The sequence below is a fragment of the Alexandromys fortis genome, unplaced genomic scaffold (assembly GCF_014885135.2).
Source record: "Alexandromys fortis isolate MF-2015 unplaced genomic scaffold, M_Fortis_MF-2015_v1.1 scaffold_121, whole genome shotgun sequence".
In the NCBI taxonomy this organism is placed as follows: Eukaryota; Metazoa; Chordata; class Mammalia; order Rodentia; family Cricetidae; genus Alexandromys; species Alexandromys fortis.
This window is the reverse complement of record NW_026068037.1, coordinates 888,747-907,727: the sequence shown is the minus strand read 5'-3', so window position 1 is coordinate 907,727 and position 18,981 is coordinate 888,747. Positions and strand designations below refer to the sequence as shown.

At 48.2% G+C, this 18,981-nt stretch overlaps 1 protein-coding gene across 1 annotated transcript in view; it reads left to right on the top strand.

Moving 5' to 3' along the window:
* The first annotated feature begins 320 nt into the window (after positions 1 to 320).
* Daam2 (dishevelled associated activator of morphogenesis 2) overlaps positions 321 to 18,981 on the top strand; it is a 117,985-nt gene continuing 99,324 nt past the window's right edge. Inside the window, exon 1 of the mRNA XM_050165066.1 lies at positions 321 to 475. The gene's annotated coding sequence lies outside the window, so the exon portion shown is untranslated. The remainder of the gene's footprint in view (positions 476 to 18,981) is intronic.

Here is an 18,981-nt window from a genome sequence, read left to right as displayed (position 1 = left end):
CTGCCAGGTGGCTCCCCACAAGGTCCTTTGCAGGTTGGCTGGAGAAGTGGGGGAGCACCCTGGTCAGATGACCACTTTTGCCTCTTTGACTCTGACATGCTTCCAAAACAGAGGGAGTCCCCAAGAAGGGTTGGATGACAAAGTGCGGAACAGGACCCTCATTGTGCCTTGCTCCAGTTGCTGTCTCCCTTCTGCACCTCAGTTCCCAGTGTGAAAACTGCAAATCAAATCCCAAGTTGCTGCCTTCGGATCAGCACCTAGGGGAAAAGCCAGAGTCTCTCCTCGCCATAAATATCCCTCGCTCCAAGACGCCTGACGTCAGAGCAGGGCGGGCGGCGGCGCGAGGCCGGCCGGGAGGGAGCAGCCTGCTTTCTCCGGAGTCCGGAGCAGCCAAGGACCGAGCTGAGCTAGCGAAGCGCGGCGCCTGCGGGAAGCCAGGACAGCAGCAACCTCACCGCGACATGCGGGCCTCAGGGTAGGTGCAGCGCTGTGCAGCACTGGGGGACCTAGGCGCGGGACAACATCACCACACTTTCTTGTTGCTTCACTTTTGGCTATTGCGTCGGCGTCGGAAAGGCAACTCCTCTGCCAGTTGCCTGTTTTGTTCTGGAACGTGTTTGCAGAGACTCCGACCCCCTGAGAGGGCTGCCTGGCGGCTGTGTGAGCGCGCAGAGGGAGGAGAGGGGAGTGTGTGCATCAGGGCATTCACGGTACATTGCTTTTGGGAAACTTTGGAAAACTTTTTAGCGGCGTTGGAAGCAGACTTCTGTTGACTTGAGTGAACAGACATAGACAGCACCTCCTCTCTCAAAGCTGACAACTTCTTTGGAGCCTCCTTTGCCCATTTCAGTGTGTGCGTTCTCTTAGGTTTACTGAAGTCTTTCTAAGCCCCGGAGCTCCCACTTGCAGGCAGGGCCTTGGCAAGCAAGATGGGCAGCCCAGTGGAGTGGCTCTTGTTCTCCAGATAACGGGACCTTGGGCAACCCAGAAGCATCTGGGAGAGGAGTTCTCCAGGCTGGGGCCCTTGGCACCTGTGGGACAGCCCAAACTCTAAGCATGGTCGAAACTTGGCAGCAGTGGAATTCTGACTTAACCCATGAAGAGAATAGTGTGAGCACAGGTAATAGGGTGGGGGAGTAGGAGGGAGAGGAAGAAGAACAAGGAGAGGAGGAGATAATGATGATGGTGGTGCTATAGTCCTGTGTCCAGCCCTGCCTCAGGGGCTGGGTGGATGTTTCTGCCCCACGTGCCAATGGTGGGTTAGCTCCAGGTTCTCTGGAAGGGACACGGGCTGCAGTGCCCAAAACAAAATGTATACTGGTAACATAAAGAGACTTGTCTGCGCTGTGGGCAGAGGGAGGGGGTGGTGGGGGAGAGCAAGAGAGATTTTTATCAAAATTGAACACAGATTGCTGAAGTCTGGGCTTGGCTTAACTCTTCTTTCTCTGCCTTGCTGCTTCTCTGTAGTCCTGGGGAGTATGTGGTCAGTTCCTGGGAGGCTGTGGGGGGGGGGGGACTCATACCGCCACAGGGCAGCGTCCCTGGATATTTGTCTGAAAGTCCACGGGGAACAAAAGTCACTTTCTGACTTTAGAGAGGTTTTCCATTTTTGTGTTGTCCTTCTGAATGTGGCCTCTGTTTCTCAGGTTCGAGGTTTTCTGGAAGAGGACAGGACAGTGCTGTGTTTTGGGTGGCTACAGGGGCCTATCAGCCAGTGATTGCACGGTGCACAGTCCTGTGTGTGTGCCCATAGCTGGGATCACACAAGTGGCAAGAGCGCCTGGATTGGCAGCCATGTCTCTCCAGAGCCTCTGGTTTTACACTTTGCAGGAGAGGCAACCAACAATATTTGGGGGGGGGGGGGGGAGGGAGGGTGGACGCACGGGGGGGGGGGGGGGGGAGAGAGAGAGAGAGAGAGAGAGAGAGAGAGAGAGAGAGAGAGAGAGAGAGAGAGAGAGAGAACTAGGGGAAGGAAATCTGGAAATAAAAACAGAACCACAGGAAGTTGAGATTTGGGGAGGATTTTAAAAATTATACAAATTGACCCCCTGGGAAGTGCCGGAAAAGGCTGAGCAGGCAGCAGTGTCATGGAGAAAGGGTCACGTGAGCACAGGGACAGGCTGTGTGTAAAGGGGTAGCTGGGTCCCTGGGAAGGCACATGGGGACTCCTGTTTACGCAGACATGACTCTGGTGTCAGTTCTTGCCTTGGGCATGGAAGTATTTCTCCTGTTTCTTCATTGACACTGTGAACTTCATCCCACCCCCATTTTTTCTTTTAAAACAACAACACAAAAAGCTACACAACGGTGCTATTATTGTCCTGTTCCTGAGGAGCTGTGCACACTCTAGCGTCCGACTCTTTGCCGCGGTTTCAGAACTCCAGATCCTGGAAGACTCAGGGAATACTTGTGCCCCCATCAGGACAAAAAGAGGAGAGGCAAACTTCTGACTCTCCGAACTGGGGAAGGTGGAGGCTGGGCAGGCAGGACTCAGAGCACAGCCAGCCAGAGTGCGGGTGCCTTTGTGTCTGGAGAGCATGTGGGAGGCTGGGGTCTTCTCTGAGAACTTCCTTTCGCTCCCTGGTCTGGTTTCCCATATCCCGGCCTCCATGTTCTTTGACTCAGTATAGGAATGGTCCCCATCACTGGGCAGTCTTGGATTCAGAGTCAAGAATGAAAAGAAAATTGTGTATTAAATAGAAGGGAATAGATAGAAACAGGGCTTGGGGCTCTCTCCTTTAATTTTCCCGAGGCCAGAAGAAGTATTGCCTTCCCTCGCTCCAGTAACTTAAAGTCAAAGATAATATTAAATCCTAGTAGTAGTGAAGAGGCTAGAGGACCCACAGGAGAACTCCACATGTTTTTGCCCCGGTGCAGGACTTCTCAGAGAGCTCACAGTAAGAGGAAGGCTGCAGCCTTTTCAATGTGTTGGTTTTTTTCTTTCCATGCATATCTGTGGAGCTTCCCTCTGGCCTTCTGCCACTAAGGGACCCTACCCCAAGCTCAGACCAGAGATGAATTTCCACACATCCCATACTGGCTAGTTTTTGTCTTCTCTGCAGTCCCGTTGGGTGATTGGTTAGCAAGGCTCCTGAGCCATCCCTCCAGGGCAAACAGACATGGAGCAGGAACAACACAAGTGTCATTGGTTTGGTAACCAATGACTCTCTAGATTTAGACTGTCGGAGACTGTATTGAGGGTCCTGTCACTCAACCGTGGAGTACAGAGGCAGCCTGCACAGTGGAGAGTATGGGACTGCCATGCAGCCTGCTGTCGGGCGGACAGAGACTTCTGGGAGAATGAGTATCCTGGGACCACTAGCCTTCTGGACTTCTGCTTCCTCATCTAGAGAGTGGATATGCCAGAACTGACATTGATGATAAAAGACTAAGAACAGAACCAGGAATAATTCACTCCCAATATAGGGAATGTTATATTTTTCAATATTTAGTTTTTCAGTCTTCAGGAGTTTGAATGATTTGGGAAGAAACATTCTACCCCATGTGGTCTTATATTTTCTATGACGTCAGACCAATGGCTAAAGTGCCTCAGGTTATCCCTGCTTCCTGAAGAAAACTAACTAGTGGGAATTGCCCATGAATGTGCCCAAGGCTGATATTCTGACAACTGAGGCATGATGGGAATCTCTCTGTGAGTGAGCTGTTTGGAGAAGAAGTCAACTCTGTGTGTGTGTATGTGCCTGTGTGCACCTGTGTTTGTGTGTGGTATGTGTGCCTGTGGTGAGTCTGTGTGTGTGTGGTATACTGTTTGTTGTGTTCTCTGTGTGTGCTTGTGGTACGTGAGCCTGTGGTGTGTGTGTTACAGTATAGTGTATGTTGTATTCTGCATGTGTGTGCCTGTGTGTGTTTGTGTGTATAGTATGTGTGCCTGTGTGGTATATGTGTGTATATCTGTGTGTGTGGTATAGTGTATGTTGTGTTCTGTGTGTGTGTGTGCGTGCCTGTGTGAGTCTGTGTTTGTGTGTGTAGTATGTGTGCCTGTGTGGTATATGTGTGTATATATGTGTGTGTGGTATAGTGTATGTTGTGTTCTGTGTGTGTGTGTGTGGTATAGTGTTGTGTTCTGTGTGTGTGGTGTAGTGTATGTTGTGTTCTCTCTGTATGTGTGTGTGGTGTAGTGTAGTATATGGTGTGTTCTGGGTGGGGGAAGGGGAGGATTACAAGGTGGAGATGTGTGGGCAGTCAGGAGCTGATGGAGATTTGTATGACCAGCCTTGGGCAAAGGTTAAACAGCCCCTCCTTGTGTAGAGCTGTAAAGAGTGGAAACTTGAGTTTCAGTGGGTAGGGTGTGTGTGTGTGTGTGTGTGTGTGTGTGTGTGTGTTATTATCCAGGGGGTGACAACTCCGAAGACTGAAGGGGCATCTATGCTGGAGGGAGCAGCTGCAGGGACTCTTGGTCCATCGCAGAGCTTCTAAGTCATCTTCAAGTTGACATTTAAGACTTTGAAGATCACATTTGTTTTTATTTTGTTCGAGCTTTCTCTTTAACCATGGCCTGGGATGACTCTTAGGCTTTTTAAGAGGCTCAGTCAGTGGCCAGCTTCTCTTGAGATGGCCCAGATTGGGGGTCAGTGGATTCCTTCTTCCTGGCCGCATTGGCTGCTTCCAACTCTCTCCTCACATATTTTTGGTTTGTTTATTTTTCGTTTCATTCCGAGGTCCTCAGCTGAGATGCTGCAGAGGGAGGAGGTGTCTGGCTTTGAACCCGCGTGTTTTGCTAGTGCTTCCCCTTTGCTAGCGCTTCCCCAGGCTCATCAGATGATGGTCACTTATAGGAACTGTGAGTTTCTTCCTAGGTTCTCTGTAAAGAAAGACAATCCAGAAACATTGGTTAAATCAATGAACAAAATGCCATAGACAAGGAGCAGGCGCAACAGCCAGATGCAGCCTTCGCACACTATCGTATAAGCAACATTGTATCAGAACACCAGCATGCCCGTCTGTTTATGGTTTTTTCCCATCATGTCTCCCATGTCTCCTGTTCTGTCTTACGATACCAGGTCGACATTTTGACTTTAATCATCTTAGCAGTCTCTCTGGCCAATTACCAGCAATTAGGGGAGCCACCATAGTCATAGCTTTCCATGGGGGTGGGGGGTGGGTTTGGGGAAGTGGTGGGGTGAGGGGGTTGGGGTGGGGGATGGGGGATGTCACCCATTGGGGGCCGTGCAGTTTTTACTATCATTTCCATTTTTGAGACAGGAAAACTGAGTGGAAAGGAGAAAGTGATTTGCGGCATCTTGGCGCAAACGAGGGGTGAAATCAACAATGGTGTGCAGTTTTGTTTTTGTTCTTTTCTAATCCTAGAATCCTCCCTCTTGATGGCAGCGGTCTTCCCTGTACTATTTACTCATATCGTGTTCATGTTTGGAGCTAGGTAAGGCTAGGGTAATGTGTCTCAGTTGGTAAAATGCCCACCTTGCAAGCATGATAACCTAAGTTCAAGTCCCCAGAACCCACATTAAAAACAACAACAACAAACAAACAAAAACAGGAAGCATGGAGCCCTGTGTTTGTCGTAGTCCCGGCACTGGGGTGGTGGAGACAGGAGGATTCCTGAGGTTCTCTGTCCAGCAAGCCCTACAGAGCCAGTGATCTCCAGGTTAGTAAGAGCTCTGTCTCAAAGAAATAAGCAAACAAACAAATAAACAACAACAACAAAGTAGGCAAGTATCTAAGGAATGATGCAGGAGGTAGACCTCTGGCTTCCACATATACACATAAGCACATAAAATCACATGTGCATGCACACTTATACACGTGCGCGCACACACACATACACACACACGTACACACATGGAAGTCAGGTAGTAGTAAATGTTTCTAGCCTCATACAGCATGAAGATACCTCTAGGTGATAGGGAGGGACGGAGGGAGGGAGGGAGGGAGGGAGGGAGGGAGGGAAGGGAAGGTGAGTCTGGGGGAGTATGGATGACCTTGGGTCTATGGATGACCTTTGAGATCAAGGGTTTTGTGATTTGAGTTTTGTCACCACCAACCACAAGCTGTTTAGCCTTTCTCTGTCTTCTTAGACTGTTAATGAGAAAGACAAACATGCCTGCACCTCAGGGTTGTGCTGAGATGAACTGAAACTCCATAGGAAGGATCTAGAAAATCACTCAGTGTCCAGGAGAATGATCATGCCTTCCCTGGCTCCAGGTCTAAGTTCAGAAAGTCCATGAGTTGGTCATTGGTTTGAGTCAAAGTAAATTAGCCGCTTATTCAAAGCTCATCAACAGTGCCCAAAGACGAGACCGGAGCTGAGGACCTTTGTACAAAAGCAGGGCACAGGTCTGTGCTCCCATGCCAGAGAGATGGTGGCCCTATGTGACTCTCTATTGGAACAAATAGAAGATTGGCAGCTCTCTCATCCACAAACCTGAGCTGGGAGAAAGTGAGCCATGCATCTTGTTTTAAAATTCTCAAATTAGTGGCTGGAGAGATGGCTCCGTAGTTAAGAGCACTGGCTGCTCAGGCAAGGAATGAACCTGGGTTTGGATCCTAGCACCTGAATAGAGAGAGTCTAAACAACCATCTATAACTCCATTTCCAGGGCAGAGGGTGCCCACTTCTAGCCTCTGCAGGCATCACACACATGGTGCACAGACTTGCATGCAGGCAAACACTCATACACATGAAATGAAAATGAAAACATTCTAAAAACGAGAACAAACAAAACAAAGCAAGCAAACAAACTGAGACAGTGAGCTCCCAAACAGGGCTTGATGAGATTGCTAAGGGGTTTAAATGCTTGGGTTTAGATCTCCAAAAACTGTGCAAGTTCTGGGTAGTGTGGTGACCTGCCTGAAATTCCAGACTGGGAAGGTGGAGACGGAAGATGCCCAGATCAAGATGGCTAGGAGACTAGCTATATCAGTGAGCTCAGAGTTTGATTAAGAGACCCTGCTCGGTGAATAAGGTGGCAGAGTGATGGAACGTACTTCCAACATTAATCTTGGTCCCCCAGAGGCACACGTGCACATGTGCTTGCTTGCTCACACACACATGCAAAATAACCGCATAAACACATATTACACACACACAATTCCTCTCAAACATTGTCTTGATTCAAAGAATCAAAGTCAGTCAAACCCTGGTTCAAAAACATCATGAAGGCCGTTCCTAACAGAAGCCAATAGTAATGAGACTGCTTGGTTAGCATGGGCCGCATATATGAGCAGCACTCTACAGTTCGTAATGAGACTGCTCAGTAACCACGCTGCATATCTGCGCATCACTCTACAGTTTGTAATGAGACTGCTCAGTAACCATGGCCATGTATCTGAGCAGCACTCTGCAGTTCAAAGGCACACAGTCTCATTTGGACGCCACAGCAATACCATGAGATGGACATTTGCCATATTTTACAGCCCAGACTTGCAAAGCTTAAAAGATTTATGCTGTCTGACATAATCAATAAGCGGCAAGAGGTAGAAGGCAAGTGCCTTGCAGAGTGGGCTGTGGCTACACACAGGGGACTTGTAAAAGCATCCATACCTGGACCCACTCTGACAACCCCTGCCTCCTGTCTCTGTGTGTGTGTGTGTGTGTGTGTTCATGTGTGTATTCAAGTGTGTGCATATATTTGGAGGTCAGGGTAGATGTTGTATGTGTTCCTCAGAAACCTCCATCTTGATTTTTTTTGAGACAGGGTCTCTTCCTGAACCTGGAACTCAGCAGTTTGGCTAGGCTGGTTGGTCAGTGGATCACAGTGGGTCACAATGGGTCACAGTGGATCAGAGTGGGTCACAGTGGGTCAGAGTGGGTCACAGTGGGTCACAGTGGGTCACAGGATCTCTGTCTCTACTTCCCAGGCTCATCTGGATTTTTTTTAATTTGGATTCTTGGGGATCTAACTCAGGTCCTCATGTGTGTATGGCGAAAACTCTAATGACTGACCCATAATCTTTATAAGCTCTCCTGGTGATCTGAGGTCTACGCTGAGAGGCACCCATTTAAGAGAAAAGGGTAAAACACCTGTAAGACCCAGTCACCGGTGAAGCATACAGGCTCCAGCTGCAGGATGGTGGTCAGCACGCTGTGGGCTCCACCTGCCTCCCCAGAACCTAGATGAAGGCATGGCATGGAGCAAGAAAGACAATCAATAAGCTTGTCTACATAAACAAATGAACAAACAAAGCACCATAGATGGGCACTGGCAACTGCAGCCGCCGATCCAGCCCGTCACCTGTTATATAAATAAAGTTTTATCAGAACGTTATTACTGTTAGCTTTGAATGCCATATAGCTAGTTGTTCTGCCATCATTTATGTCTGCTTCTTCTTTACTGTCTATGGCTGTTTTCATGCCACAGAGGCGTGGGTGACAGGGACTTTATGACCTTCAAAACAAGCTTAGTAGCATAGGCAAGATCATTACAGTGTGACCTCAAGAATCAGCCTTCTATAATAGGACTAAAGAGTAGGGTGGGGAAATGGTGCAGTTGGGAAGGTGTTTACTCAGAAGCACAGGAAGCTGAGTGGGAGCCCCCACAACCCACGTTTACAAACCACTAGGTGTGGTAGCACCCACTTGTAGTCCCATCGCATGAGAGAAGAGACAGAGACAGGTGGATGAATCTGTGGGGCTTGTTGAGCAGTAGCCTAATCCATGCGTTCAAGGCCAGAGAGAGACCCTGTCTCAAAAACAAGGTTGACAGTGCCTGAGGAATGACACCCAAGTTCATGTCTAGCCTCCACTGCCCACATACACACACACACATGCATATTTCTACACACATGCACATGTACACACACACACACACAAACATGCATGAAGATGCACACAAAGACACAAGTATAACACTCCAAACAGAAGAGAGAAAAAGAGGGGTTTTGGAGTCAGTAAATTCAGGTTTAATTTCTGACTCCCAGTTACATAAGATAAGATTATCTTGCCTATGTGCTTCTCATTTCCCATCTGAGAAATGGGTATTTGAGCAAGTCAGTACCTTCCTCAAAGGTTAATGAGAGTTGCCAGGACTTCATGGGGAAGCTTTGCTGTAGTCACTAGCGACCAGCCAAGAAGAGAGAACGTTAAGACGGTTAGAGTCCAAGTGTGAACCCATCTTCACCGGGAGATGCTGTACAGGGAGCTGTGTGGCATGGTCGAGGACAATGTGAGGTTTCTGAGATCTGGGTGGCCTTGCGAAGCTGCAGGTGAAGGTCAGGCCAGGATGGGTGACTGAGGCCTGCCCGCAGGCCAGTAGGCGTGTCTCTGGAAAAAGTCTGTCAGCTTGTTAATGTGGGTTTTATGGTGCTAAGTGTAGTCGGAGGAATTCCAGGCCTCTAGTCCCTTGTTTGTAGTTCCACCTACCTTGGAGACGTTTCCTGCGTCTGTCTTCCTGACCTGCTCATCCGACATCGTGTTGTCTCTGTGTTCTTCCCTTCATCTCACTACACTGCTCAGTAACACCTCTGAACATGTCTCTGCAGTCACCTTCAGGCCCTCTGTAAATAAGAGCCAAGATGCATTGCAGAATTCGCCCCTTTTAATCCAATAGTGCAGTCATGGCTGAGCTTACCCTTGGTCGGTGGCTGAGCCTCATCCACGGGCTAATGGAAATGTCAGAGCAAACAGCCTCCATACACGGACAACGACCACCCAGGGCCTTGTCCCTCCACCCCTTCTGGTGCCTACTATTGGAGTGCTTCTATTAGCAGGTAGCCAGGGAGACAAAATGATGGAATGAATAGAAAAACAGCTCTTGGAGTTCTTGTCAGCAGATGTGAAAAGTAGGATTTTGGCTTGTCTGGCTTTTCATATCTGTGTATCAAGAACACTGGGCATTAGCTTGGCACAGTCAGCTTTCGATAATGTTCACTGATAGCATCAGAGAGGAGCGTGGTTGCAGAAACACCAAACAATAGAGGATTTTTTAAAAAAAAGTTGAAGTTCCTGCAAAATGTTAGTGTTAGTTTGTTTTATGCAGATGGTGTTTTGTCTGCATGTATGTCTGTGTACCATGTACATGTCTGTGCACCATGTACATGTCTGTGCACCAAGTACATGTCTGTGTACCATGTACATGTCTGTGCACCATGTACATGTCTAGTGCCATGTACATGTCTGTGCATCATGTACATGTCTGTGTACCATGTATATGTCTGTGTACCATGTACATGTCTGGTACCATGAAGGCCAGGAGAACATGCTGGATCTTCTGAATTGGAAGTCACAGACATTGTGAGCTCTCATGTTGATGCTGGGAATCAAACTGCGGTCCTCTGCAAGAGCAGCCAGTGCTGTAAAAATGCTGAGTGGTCTCTCCAGTCTCTGCTTTAAAGATCTCAGCAGCAGATTATTGGTGGATATAGGCTGCATGTATGCTAATGTTCAAATAAAGATCTTTTGGAATGCCTGTAAGAAGATCATGTAAAATTCTTCCCCTTGAAATGCTTTCTTTTAGTAATCCCCAAGTGGACTGCGGTTGTGTTCTCCAGGCCCCCACCACACACATGCTGCTATGCAGGTAGCTTTGGAAAAATCAGCAGCAAAGAGCAGATGCAGATGAATCAGTCCATAAAATGCTGCTAACGGTGTAAGCATGAGAACCCATGTTCATGTAGCTCCCATGTAATAATCTCGGTACAGAGGCTTGAAGCAGTAAGCACAATGTTGGGAGCATGTGTTTGTGTGTCTGTGTGTGCGAGTGTATCTCTGTGTGTATAAGTCTGTGTGTGTCTGTGTGCGTGTTTGTGTGCATGTTTGTGTGTGTCTGTGTGCGTGTTTGTGTGTGTGTCTGTGTGTGTCTATGTGTGTGTGTGTCTGTGTGTCTATGTCTGTGTGTGTCTGTGTGTCTATGTCTGTGGGTCTGTGTGTGTCTGTGTGTGTGTGAAGAGTGATAGAGGAGGACACTCAGCATCAATCTGTGGCCTCAAGGTATCACATATGAGAGATCAGACTCACACCCCAGCCCTGCCCATCACACACACACACGTCATTACCACCACAACCGAATAATAATAATTCTCACCTGGTGGTGTCTGTAGTCCAACACTGTCACCTGTGAGCTGGAGATACTGGCATCCCTTTCTCACAGAGTTACCAAGAGAGCTGATGCTAGGTGGTGTGTGACGTGACACCGAGCCTATACAACTCCACATGCTATAACAGCAGATAAGAACTCGTTTCAGAGGAGCTGTGTTTCCCTCAACCTCTGTGGGAGGCTAGACGCTATGAAAAAGCGTATTTTCTCCACAGGGAGCTGTCCTGAGCCCCTTCCAGGAGACGGCCAGCTGATGTTTCTCTGATGGGTTGTATCATAAAAAGGCAGAATAAGCTAGGGCTTTGACAGGTAATGCCAAGTTCCCCTTGGCCTCTTACCCCAAGCTCATCTGAAGGGGATGGGTCTGTATAGGGAAAAGCAGGACCGGGCAGATAGCTATGACACTGTCCTGCCTGCACACATGAGGGGCTGGGTCATTGGCCTTTGGGGACCCCCCTCCACCTTTCTAGGGCTTCCTCGAGATGAAGAGTGGTCTCGGTAAGGGCAAGCTACCTCCCTGACTGTCTAAGTTTTCATGTCACACTTGTGTGGATCTCTCTGCCAGACCCGACTCCTTGCAGAGGTTTATTTCTTCCTCTTCTGTCCCCAGCATCCAGGCTGCTGGTCTGGCACGGTACTTGAAGCATTCCACCCCTCGGGTTATGTACAGTCATCACTCAGCCTGCGTGCCAAAGCAAAACCTACTTGGACGAAACAAGCTTGATATGCCAAGCTTGAGGACACAGACTGAGAGCCCCCTTCAGGCTGCCTGCCCCAGAGACTCTCCCTGGTTCCCCCGGAGGCACCACAACCTCCAAATTAATATCCTCTTGACCAGGGTAGGGTGGCAAGAGAATGCCACCAGGTAAGAGAGGAGGTCGGGGGGAGCTATGTCAACACTCCCCCAGCCAGAAATAGCCTCAAAGTTAGTTGGAAATGAATTCAGTTTCTGTGGACTTTGGCAGTAGAAGAACTAACCTTTTTAACTCTCATTTTTGATTATTTTTTTTATTTTTTAAGGCAGGGTCTCATGTATCTCAGGCTGGCCTTGAATTTTTGATCCTCTTGCCTGGGATTACAGGTGTGTACTGACTTTAACCAGTGCTGGGGTCAAACCTGGGGGCTTCAGGCATGCTAGCTAGGCAAGTGCTCTAGCTGAACACTAGAGTTGGACAGAGGTAGAATTGGGAACTGCTCCATCCTTCAGAGACTCCTGGAGGGAGGTAAAGAGGTTGGAATCCATTCACCCAGTGTCTGCAGGGGCTGGTAGAGCTGATGAGGCTTTTTTGCTGTGGGAGACAGTGCAAGTTTGGTTTTCGGAGCACTAGGAAGCCTTGGCGTTGGTGCTAATGAAGAAGATGACGATAATAGCAAAGATGATGGAGATAGTAAGGAACACCAGGAAGGCTTGGTCTTGGTGCCACAATGCAGATGATGACAAAGAAGATGACGATGGAGAACAGATGCCCAGTCTCCTTAGTTGTCTGTCCAGCAACCTATATTGTTGTCTAGCACAGAGTTCAGCAGACGTTTATTAAATAGAGCAATACACTGACTTTTACTGGGTATCTGCTGCCTACTTAGTCAAAGCTCACACTTTGGGGCTCAGGAGACTGCTCGGTGGCTAAAGCACTTGCTGTGCAAACCAGAGGACCTGAGCTTGGATCCCAGTAGGGTGTGGTGGTGTGCACCTGTACTCTAGTAGTGGTGGGGTGGAGTCAGAAACCAGAGGATCCTAGGGACTTGCAGGCTGGACAGCAGGGATGAGTAGGTGAGCTCCAGGTTCAGTGGGACTCTGTCTCACAGGTGAGCGTGAGACAATAGGGAAGATACCTGGTGTTGACCTCTGACCTCTATGTGAGCATGCATGGGTGGGTATACCAGCACACACCTATGCACACACACACACAAATATAAAAAATTTACACTGACTTTTTGTTTAAGTTTTGTGTGATTTACAAAATAGAGTTTAAAAACATAGTTCAACAGGATTTCAGAAACTGGACAAACCTGTGTAGTCCTTGCTCAGACCAAGTGGCAAACATTCCAGACCCTTCTTCCCAAGACGATGCTAGTGCTCCAGTTCTGGGATTGTCCCTTACACAAGCCTGACTTCTTGCACAGTGGAATAATGTTTCTTGGTCATGAGTTTCTTAGAAACAAGCCCATGGCAGACACTCACTCCTCTGGCTTCTTCTGTTTGCCATAATGTCGCCTAGATTGTGCATTCTCACTGGTGGGAAATATCTCGCGTGCAGTGTAGATATCCCTCTGTTTATCCGTTCTTCTCTTACTGGGCACTTGGGTGGCTTCCAAGTGTATAGCCTTGCTGGATAGCCTGTCGTCTTTGGGTGAGCGCTCAGATGCAGTTCTGTTGGTGTGTTTCTGGGAGTGGACTTGCTGTCTCATCTGTGTGTTCACTATGTGTGTGTTTGTGTGTGGTTTGTATATATGTGGGGTGTGTGTAGGGTGTGTGTAAGTGTGTGGTGTGTGTGTGAGAATGCATGTGTGCATGCATGTGTGTGTGCACCACGATGCACATGTGGGGGTCAGAGAACAACCTTTAGGAGTCAGTTCTCTCCTCCCACTGTGTGTGGCAGGGGTCAGCTGTCAGGCTTATGTGGCAAGCACTTTGGCCTACTGAACCATCCTGCCAGGCCCTTCAGTGGCTTTGCCTAAATCATATAGGAGGAGACCTGTCAGAGCCAGGGTAGGAATCTGAAATGTCTGAGTTGAAAGCTACATACTTTAGGATCCCTGGAAGGGGTTTGGTCGTTTAGCTTAGGAGCTCCTTGGGGGCTGTCTCCTTAGGACCTGTGCAGACTTGTGAAAGGAGATACTGTGGAAAGAGGAGCCAAAAGAAGGCAACTCAGTGGCCTTGGGAAACCAAATTGCTTTTCTACCCAGGGACTGTTGGAGAAAGCCATGCATTTCCTGGAAGGCAAGGGCAAGCATATAATTTGCTGTCTATACCAGGACTCTCTTGAGAATAAAGGGGTGCTTACTAAATGGGACGGTGGGGAGACGAGCTCAAGATGAGACTGTCCCCAGTGCACTGGGGTGGTGTTCATGCCTTGGAAGTATCAAGGGCGTCACTATGGCTGCATAGTGACCTTGAACTCCTTATCCTGCTACCTCCATCTCCCAGGTGTTGGGATTACAGATGTATGCTCCATCATGCCAATTTCTGCAGTGCTGAGAATTGAACCCAGAGCTTAATGCATGCTAGGCAAGCACTTGAACATCTAAGCCACACCCCCAGCCCTCTATGGTTTATGTTTAATCTGTACTATTTGTCTGGAGTCATGGGCAATGTTTTCTGTTCATACTAAATAAGACTGGTTCTGGCTTTTGTCCCCCTTTCGTACTTTTTCCTGTCAGATGAAACTTTGGCAAGCTGTTTCCAGGGTCAGAGGTCACTGTGCTGGTACATATTCCCATGAAGCTTCTAGAAGGCTAGGATTCCCTTTAGCCACTGCGGCACTGACGATTGCTCTCATGGGCACTTTCTACGTACACCTTTTTCAATGCATGACCCTTGTTTCACACTCTCCGCCATCTGGTCTGTCTATGTGCAGAGAATGAGGATTAGCCATGAGTCCTTCCTTTTTCTGAGCTGACTAGTGGTCTATTGGTTTGGGAAAATCAACAAGTCTGTCTATGTGTGTATGTGGGTACATGTGTACAAAGGACAGAGAACAACAGGTGGGTTAAGTCTGCAGTGGCGCATGCGTGTTGGCATTCGGGCCAGGAGGTGGGTGAACTCTGCCTTCCCCTGAGAATGCACCCATCTTCTACACAGCACTGAGTATTCCTCGGTCTCAGTCTTAACCATGTGTGGAATGGAAATGGTGGCCATCCTAGGGGACAGGACTAAAACATGTCAGGCTAAGGAGCAGTGTGCGGTACATTCCAAAGCTTGGTTAAATCTTATCTGTTCAGGATTGTGGTTGGGCACTGTGAGGGAGCTGGGTGCCAGGCGGTATGTGCTGGGCTGAGGGGATGGTGTCTGTGTGGTAATCCTGAGGACTGGAAGCCATTCCTAATAAATAAAGGAGGAATCAGCAAATTCTTCAGGACCTGAGGGATTTGATGTGTCAAAGATAAGATGAAAAGGGTAGTTAATTCCGTATGAAGTCCACAGCTGCCTTCCACTAGATTCCGGAGTAACAGCGAGCGGCATAGGCGAGCTCGGCTGTGTTTAGTAGAAGCTTCCATATAGGCAAGGCCTGTGCTGAGCCTGAGGGATGGAATGCAATGCCACTCACAAGGAGGGCAGCCTTGGAGCCAGAGCCCCCGTTTCCTCACCTGTGAAATGGTGGGAGTCATGATATGTACCTTCAAGGGAAGATTAAATAAGTATGTTCAAAGTACTCAGGCTGGCTGAAGAAACAGCTCAGCAAATGCCGGCTATGCTGGAGTGAGGACTGAGTTCAGATTCCCAGAACCCAGGTGAGAAACTAAGTGCTGCAGGGCACATCTGTGATCCCAGTTCTCCTGTAGTTTAGGAAGTGGAGACAGGAGTGTCCCAGAAGCTCATAAACCAGCTGTCCTGGCATACAGGACCATGAACAGCAAAGACACATTGTCCTGAATGGAAGGTGAGGACTAACCTAAGGTTATCCTTTGACCTCAACTTGTGTGCTGTGGCGTGAGCATGATGGCATCTACAGGTATGTTAGTACCCACACATACCATCCAAACAAACACAAGCAAAAGGATGAAAAGTTTTTAAATAAAATGCATTTATTTAATTGTGTATTGTGAAGGGGTAGACATGTGTGGAGCTCAGAGCACAGCTTGTTGGGGTTGGTTCTCTCCTTTCACTGTGTGGGAACCAGGGATCAAGCTCAGCTCACCAGACTAGGCAGTAAGTTTTTCTACCACCTGAGCCGTCCTGATAGCTGCACAAGATTCTTTTTAAAAAATGTATTGAGAATGGTTCCCAGGGTGAAGGTTTCACCTCCTACATTACTGTTACTCTTCAGGGTGTTTTCTTACACCCCAGATTCTAGGCTCTAGAAGAAGCCAGCAGGACTTGAGGGGAAAGAAGCACCCAAGGTGTACGTTATAGATGTCATCTACATCCCGAGCAAGTGAGGCTTTTTATTTCTTTAAGTGCTTTACCACTGACCCTAGAGAATGGGAAGCAGGACCGTCTTCCAGGGAGCATAGATGGAGTGCCTCCTGGATCTGTGGGGCTGAGTGACAGGAGGCCCTACTCCGATGCACTTCCAGACTAGCTCAGACACTCACTACCATCCCTGAGGCTCACAGATAGATGGGTTTTCAAGTGTTCCAGAGTCTTCCAGGAGAAGGATCCAGGAGTGGAGGAGGGACACACCTCAAGGTGAAGGCATTTTGAATCCCTTCCTGAGCGTTTGTAAACAAAAAGACATCATCTCCAGGTAGCCCCACCCCCTGCCGTGTTTGACAGAGTTGCTTCCTACAGCAGGAGGATGGACAGGCAGCTCCTGCGGCTCCATCATTTCTGATTCTACAGGCATGCATCTCACTCCATGAGAGCATCCTGATCCCCTTGTAAACAAGGCCAATGAGGTCTACAAAAGAGACGTTCCTCACATTGTCCGGCGACTGCTGGGACTTCTGTTCCCAGGCCTTCATGGCTGGTGTGAAGCTCACTGACAAGCTCCATCTCACAGCGAGGAAAGGCAATGCTTGCTCTGCTTCTAGCACCTCTCTCTAAGTTTTTTCATGAAGAAGTGAGTTTAAACTTTTTTGAATAAAGACAATATTCTTTGGCTTCTCAAATCATGGCAGCACAGCGTAGCTGTAACATTACCACAGTGTTGTGTGCTGATAATTGCGTGAGAGGATGCCGAAGCTTGTGGAATTCAGAGAAGAACACGGATTCAAATCATGCAGCATGGGACTGGAGAGATGGCTCAGCGGGGTTAAGAGCGCACTTGCAAATGACCATGCAAATGACTTGCAAATGAACTGGGAGCAGTTCAGCTCCCAGTACCCATGTGATGGCTCCTAACCATGTGTAACTCCAATTCCAGGAGATCTGTTGCCCTCTTTCCACTTTAGCAGGCACCAGGCCCACAGATACACTTATACACACACAAAGAAAACACTCGTAAAATAAAAGAAACACAGTTAAAAAAATTAAAAATCACAATACAGAGGAGGCCCATTCCATATACAGACTTTCTCAAAACTTTGCACCATGTGTATGTTGTAGAGAGAGCCAAAGAGAACTTCTTCCCACGGAGAATGCTAGTAAATGGGTATGAACATTTTATTTTGGAAGGTAATTCGGTTCTGTCTATAAAACTGAGGAGGTAGACTCTAACCCAACAAGTTCACGTCCCTTTAAGTTTAAAGAGATTTTAATGTATGTGAAAAAGAAGACATATTCCGGTGTTTTCTCTACAGCATGATTTAAAAGCACAAAATTAGTCCAAGTGTCTATCATCCACCTGAAGACTGGGTAAGTAATTTGATGGTAATAGATAATAGAATATGATAGGGTGCAGTTTTTTTCAGATGAGGATCTCTGCAAAGCATGCTACTGAGCTCTAATCAATGCAATATTCCGTGCAAAACAACGAAAAACAAGTTGCAGAAGCATGTCGCCGGCAGTACCTTTAACATTAGGCAAAGTCCTATTCTCTCATTGTGAGCTTCCTGTGTGGGTAACTGAGGGTGAAGTCCTGTTGGAGAATGTCTTATTTGCTTTCATAGTACTGTGACCAAATAGATGTCAGAAGTGACGCAGGCAGGGGGAGAAGGTTCGTCTTGTGTGCTGGTGGGGACAGTGTGACCACTGAAGTGGCTCTACTCAGAGTGGTAGGGGAAGGAGGCAGTGGCTTTTCATATCCTAGCAGGTCAAGAAGAAGAGAGCTTGGGCTCATAGCAGAAATAGACACAGCACATAGAGCCCTCCCGCCACCTCACCGACCCATTTCTGCCATGTTGACCACCTCCGCAAACAGTGCAGCTAGCTGGGGACCAAGCGTTCAAACACATGAGCCTGGAGGAGGGGCTCATTCAAGCAATCAGGTGAATAACCACAGATATCAGAGAAGGGGCTGGGGCCCTTTCCAGAGGGGGTGAGGAGCACCAGGCAAAGGCGGCTTACACCAGTAACACTTTATTTCCTATACTGAATGGTAGGCCAGAAATGTTTATTCTATGTGTTTGTAGGTTTGTGGTATAAGTTTGTATCTGTAGCAGTATGTGCATGTATGTGTATGTGTACGCACATATGGGCAGATGTGTGCATGTGTATGTATGTGCATGTGTATGTGTGTCTGTATATGTGCATATGTATGTGCACATATATGTGTGTGCATATGTATGTGTGCATGTGTGTATGTGTGTAGGTCCGTGGCCAACTTCAAATGTCTTCCTCGATCTTATTTTTTGAGACAGGCTTTCTCACTGAACCCAGCATTCATGAGCTTGGCTTGGGAGACAACAATTCACTCTCTAGATCCTCCTGTCTCTGCACTACTCCATCCCCACCTCTGGGGTTATAGAGACACATAGCTGCACCCCACTTTTACAAGGGTATTGGGAATTCCAACTCAGGTCTTCATGCCTGCATGGAAGGCTCTTCCAGACTGAGCTCAACAGACAGCTGTTCATTGCTCCAGAGTGCGGAAGTCTCCTCCGTCTTCCTTGTCTGGTCTCCAGGAAGCTTTCTCTCTACCTTGGGACTTTTCTTTGTGTACAGCCAGCGCCCTGTGCCTGAAGTGGCAAAGCGCCCTCCCTTGGGAACTGTTTACTTTCTTTTCCTTGGCCACGGAGCCAGGCTGGCTTCTTCTCTGGCAGAAACACAGCACAGCAGGTTCAAACTCCTATGTGTACCCAACTCTTGCTGACATTGCTTCTTCCCTGGGTTACAGACTGAGTCCAGTCCAAGTTCTACACCCTGTGTTAGCCTGAGGTGCTCCCAGCCTCTACTATACGGCCTCTGCCTTGGCCCACCTATGATCCTCAGC